Source organism: Sitodiplosis mosellana, unplaced genomic scaffold, assembly GCF_009176505.1.
Source record: "Sitodiplosis mosellana isolate CC-2019 unplaced genomic scaffold, AAFC_SMos_1.0 Smas_scaffold_6181, whole genome shotgun sequence".
Classification (NCBI taxonomy): Eukaryota; Metazoa; Arthropoda; class Insecta; order Diptera; family Cecidomyiidae; genus Sitodiplosis; species Sitodiplosis mosellana.
Window position 1 is genome coordinate 2,668,853 of NW_022601422.1, and position 6,000 is coordinate 2,674,852.

A 6,000-nucleotide genomic window follows, 5' to 3' on the forward strand; every position below is an offset into this window, starting at 1 on the left:
GTTTGGGTATGATGAGCGAAGAATTCGGTGTGCCTGTTCGCGTGCGCGCGTTCCTTGTGCGTCCAAAATTAGGCGTTCCGTGTTGTAATTCATTTGAAATTATAAGCTGTTGTTTGACTTTGAAATGTTTGGGGTAGCATTTTGATTGAAAATTTATTAATATTATTTTTTTTTCTGGTGTGTGTGTGTGTCATAAGCTGGTTGGCCGGGAATCCACCCTGATTCTCGTGGAAAAGAGAGAGAAAAAGAAACAGAGAAACGTTTGATAGTGAGTTAGTGTGAGAAAGATAGATATAGCAAGAGGTGGAGTGATGGATAGAAGATATACACCGCATGTGTCATACCGCAAACATAATTCATTCCGCCGGAGAATGCATACATAAGAGTGAAAAATGAACAAGTGTTAATGTTTGCCATGGTAAATACGCGACAATGTTGACACAACATAAATATTGATTTATTAAATTCGCTTGTGCTCCATAAAATTTACGCAAATATATTCCGATACGATGGCATGTCGGATGGACGTGAACAGTTACGGGAGATTGTGGAAAACAAATAGCCAAAAACATCAAATCAACGCGCTGTGTCAACGAGGAGTAGACAATTTCGGAAGGAGAGCGCAATTTATATTTGTTAATTTTTTTTAAAAAGGAGTATCGTTGTGTCATCAAATTGTGCAAGCGAATCACATCGTTGCCGATCGAATTAAACGAGTGGACCGAGACCGAACAATTCGTTATTCATGATCATGTCAATCCGAGTCACAGTCAATTTGATTTGAATAAATTAAGCAAAACGGTTCTGTGAATTTTTTTTTTTCTTCTGTTGTTGTTGTTGTTCGACCAAATTCAGCGGCTCGTTTCACCTCTCACACCAACATTGAATGGCATAGACGAATCGAAAAGGAGACCAGAGATAGAAGAGAGGCTGAGAGACAGATGGAGATAAATCAGATTCATTTGATATATGTGGCACAACAACGAAAATATTTTCATTCAATCAACACATTTGGGGATTAGATTGTTGCGTGTGTCTGTCTGAGCCTGGACCGGAGCAGTCGAAAGGCGCTTATACCAAAATGGAATGCTACAAACACAATGATTAAGCACTCTTGAATCAACATCATAATGATTTGGTGAAAATTGAGACATTAATATTCAATCGACGAAGAAAAAAAAGCAAACCGATTCGACAGAGACAATTCAATTGTGTGTACCCCATGAATGTCGACGTTAGACACACGTTCGAGACACAACCGTTTTTATTTTTCCTCTCTGTTTCGGGTAAGACATGTCAGAGAAACGACGAAATCAATAAGCATTCAAATATTTATGGAAGATTCGTGTCGATGATAAAGAATCGTTTTACAAGGATTTTTCTTTTTGTGTGTGAGAATATTGTTTCGATGACGGACTGTGGAAAGAAATATGCGACTTGATCGCGGATTCTATTGCGTAATGTGCTCAACATTAGGTGATAATGCGATTTGCTTAAAGTTTGTGTATTTTTCCCAAAAATCATCGTCTCCAGTTACACATTGCAAAGAGTTCTCATATTCTTATTTACAAATTGGATTCGAGTCACCTGCCTAATTGACGAAGGTCTTATCTTCGATTGCTTTCATTCGCTCACAAATTGCTGATGTTTTCAAATATTTACTCATGTTTTTTTTCACCATCAAATATGAGAGAAAATGGAGAAGAAGAAAAAAAACGCATAGAAAATGTATTCTCCTTGATTTTCTCTGACGAATGAAAAATGGAAACGGTTTGGCGCGGGCTCTAAATTCCAGTTTTATCGCTCTGTATTATCACATCACAGTGACCGTGGCATAAATGCACCGAGTGGTGTAGTGTATCTTCATTTTATCCATCCATCGATAGCCCTATAATGTCTTTCACAAAAGAGAATATATGTATGTTTAACTCGACACGAGATATCTCTTTCCATTCCGCCCGTTCAGCCAAAGCAGCGCACACTCGAAATTAATATATTTTTGGTGTTTTGTTTGGCATTTGATTTGTTGATAAAACAAACAAACAATTAAAATCCCCGATAATATGTCGGTAGTGACGAGGAAAAAAAAACACACGCACGCACAAAACAAGCCAAGCGAACTTGGCAGGCAGTCGAACATCATCATTTTCAAGTGATTTACTTTCAAAACCACTCTTCTCTTGCTCGCTTCACTCTCGGTCTTTCGCTTGTTCGCTCTCAAACAAGAACTGAACGAAAATTTATGAACAACAATATAACGAAATTTATCGGCATTTCTAATGAATTTCATCAGATTCGATTGCAAGTGTTTAATGCCAAAAACGCTGAGTCATTGCATGTTTTTGTACTTTAACGACCGTTGTATTGCTGAAGTTCTCTTTCTATGTGCTTTTCATTCTGTTTAACTTAATTTCATTGTTTTTTTTTTCTTCGTGTATCCTATTGTTTGGATTATTTGTTTTTCGAGTTTATTTGGTCATCGTTGTTGTTGTTTGTTTGTTTTTTTTTCCAGCTATTTCATTCCTATTTTTTACCTTTTGTCTTTGTACAGTTTATGTTGAATTTTTATCATTCGCCTTCTATGGCTGTGCACTTTTTTCTCAACTGTGTTTTATTTCTTTCTCTTCATTTATTAATCATATTCTTTCTATCTTTAATTCGTAGCCATAGACTCATGTATGGAGTGAGCGAGAACGCACAAGAGTGAGTGTAACATCGTTTGCTGGTCTTTGAGTTGTGTGAACTTATCGCTTAATTCGATCTTAAATTAAACATAGAAAAACATATTGATATACTTCTATACTATTTCTGAATATTTGAGAGCCACAAAACGAAAGAATCACAATGGACATTCCAATTACATGTACACATGTATAGATTACGTTCATTGAAATAGCGCCAATATTTTCGGATTATGTATGTCGACAATGACATTTGGAAGAGAAAAAAAATACACGAAAAATTACAGTTTTTATCATTTAGTCGAGTTATACTAATGGAAATGGGTATTGAGCTATGGTTGTGTTGGCAATTTTCACTTTGTCCACATTTTCAATTTTTATCCTATTAGAGCACCTCCCTCTAATCAAACCCACATATGCTCAAACTCCATTTTCCCCTTTACAGGATTTTGACGCTGCTTCAATTTTTTCCTGGCCGTCGCCTGAGAGGGAGTGTGTCACTAAAACGCAACAGACAACTACCAAAACAATCTGACAACGGGCTTGAAAAGTTCGTAAAGTTCAAATTGTCACTTTATTTTTATGTTCTGTGAGTTGAAAAACATTTTTTTTTTCTCGGCCTTTAGTTCTCGTAATTTCATGACAATTACTGACCAAATTGATCGATTCTTTTCTAATCGACAAATTCGCATTGAGCGTGTCAATATAATTTAAGAGGCGAATTTCACTTTGTGTCTCGAATGCAAACAAATGTTATGTGCTCACACAGTGTGGACAGTAATTCTCAATCTACTATGATTTCTTAAGAGCCCATTAACAATAGAAAGAATGAATGAGAGAAAGAGGGAGAGATAGAGAGAGAGAGAGAGACTCAAGAGCGAAATCATATCAAGAGGCAACAATGGCAATAGGGAACACGACACCAGGTTTAATCATACAGAGAGGACAACAGGCAACACAAATAGATTTTTCTTTCTTTTCAAAGACGAAGAATGAAAGAAAGCGTCCTCACCCTCTGACCCGGCAAGTGGTTTTTGTGTGCTTATGAAGCGACACGACATGTGATAGAATTGGAGCAATGGCCGATATTTCTCCATATGAAACGGATAAAATTGGGGGCGATCGACAAATGGATGACTTGTTAATAGTTCGATTTATTGCTTTCAACGGAAAAAAAAACCCAAAACTCTCGAAATCAAACAATACGACGGAAAAAACAGACGCACACACACTAAGTATATTTGTATGCGATGAATATTGTGATATTGATTTGACGTGACGATTATATCGTTCTTGAGGTTTTTGCTCCCCACACCAAATCCACACTCTGGCGCTGCCCTCAAATGAATTGATAGAGAGAGAGAGAGAGAGAGAGAGAGTCTTGCAACCACACGTCGGCGATTTGTAATTTTGTGTGATGTACACATTAAACGGTCTATTTCCCATTTTGTAATAACAACATCTTGTTTACGAAATGTTTACTCCAACAGGCACACTTCCTGCCTCTGCAATGCGGACAGAAAGAGAGAGAGAGAGTGCGTTTACGCTTCAGGCCCAATGAAGCACGTACACAAATTATATTTTGATAAGTACACTCGTCTTCATGCGTATGAATATACCTGTAGCCGTATATGTTTCACACACGTTGCGATGATGTTTTTTCTGTTGTTCACAAAGCACAACAAACAAACGGCTCCATTCATTTCATGTCAATTTCACTTTTAATAAAAGTACGCTTCCTCTTTTATTTGCAAAAACATTATTTGTTATCTTATTTAATTGATTTGCGCTTGGGAAAAATCGACATGAAATTGGAATTTCAAACGGTGTATTTGCTTTGGCATTGATTGAATGTCAAGACCAAGAAGAGATGATACCAGACATATTCAACTTCAATCTATTTCAAGGCGTTGTTGAAGACGAGGAAGACTTTTTTCAGGAGCAACACGTCGGATTGATTGTATACATATATCATCAACATTGACTCTTTAAACACTGCACAGTGAACAGTCTTTTGTTCTGAAAAAAAAAACCATTTCAAAAATGACGTGTTAAAATGTGAATTGTGATTTCAAATTAAAATTTCGGGTCAAAATTTCAAGTAAATAAAAGAAAGAAATTTGAAAGAAAAACAAATCGATTAAACAGTTCATATTGCTCACATTCACTCCATAAACTCGATGTAAAAAAAATTCATCTCATAATCTGCTGCCCTTTCAATAGCCGTTCTACGAGTGAATCGTCCAAAACCAAAAAGAAATGCAACGAAATTGCAAATTCGTTGGAAAAAAAAAGAACCATCGGTTGATGACTTTGTTTTATGAGATTTAATAATCTCCCACTGTTTTCACGATAATATGTATGAACAAGATCGGTAGCCGTGTGCAGTAAATGGTCGAAAATGCCGCAGAGTAAATATGATAAGACAACGCCGATATAGCCGCCACTATTGATTTAATATAAATTACGCAGTGAATGAACAAAGCAAAGTCACCGGGCGCAGTAATAACAAGCACGCAACCATTTCCGAGTGTGTGTGTTTGTGCATCGGTAGTCTTGATGCTGGCTTTTTTTTTGGTCAGCAAGCCGAAGCAAAAAGTGTGTGGTAGAGACCAGATATGGCAGCTAAAATATGCAACGATGACGGGCCAATACATAACATGACCTTACAACTTTATTATTGCAGCGCAGCAAACAACTCAAAGCAAGAAAAAAAAACACACACATATAATTATTGAGTTGAGAACGATTCTGAAAGAATCCAGGCGCGAATCGACTATCAAAACGGAAGAACACAGCGCATCGTTTCAACAAGAATGCGCAACAACGAGCATGAGAAACGATAATTTTTAACGGACATTAATCTCGCTAATGTGATAAATGAGAATCGCCAATCATTTGATTTATGAATGGCACCTAAACTCGCCACACGGCCCAAATGCATACATATTCAAATTTTTGTGCGTTGCGTGTTAAACGGTTTGCATAGCTTCTGCCTTCTGTGATTTTGATCAGGCGGTCTCTCTCTCTCTCTCTCTCTCTCTGCTCGTTTCCCATTTTCTGCCGTTTTTTGTAATGAATTTTACGAGTGCAAGCGCGCGCGCCTTTACGATTCAATAATCGTTTGTGGATTTCAATAATTTTAATTGGATGTTATTGAGAAATGAGATTTGTTCGCCGAGCCGAGCCGAAATGGAAGGGAAAAAAATTGAATTTCCACATTCATTGAAAATGATAATTATGATATCTTTTGAGTAAATACTTTATCTTATCAGTTGAATGTAATCTGCTGCTGTCACCGATGGCATATGCTTCTTTT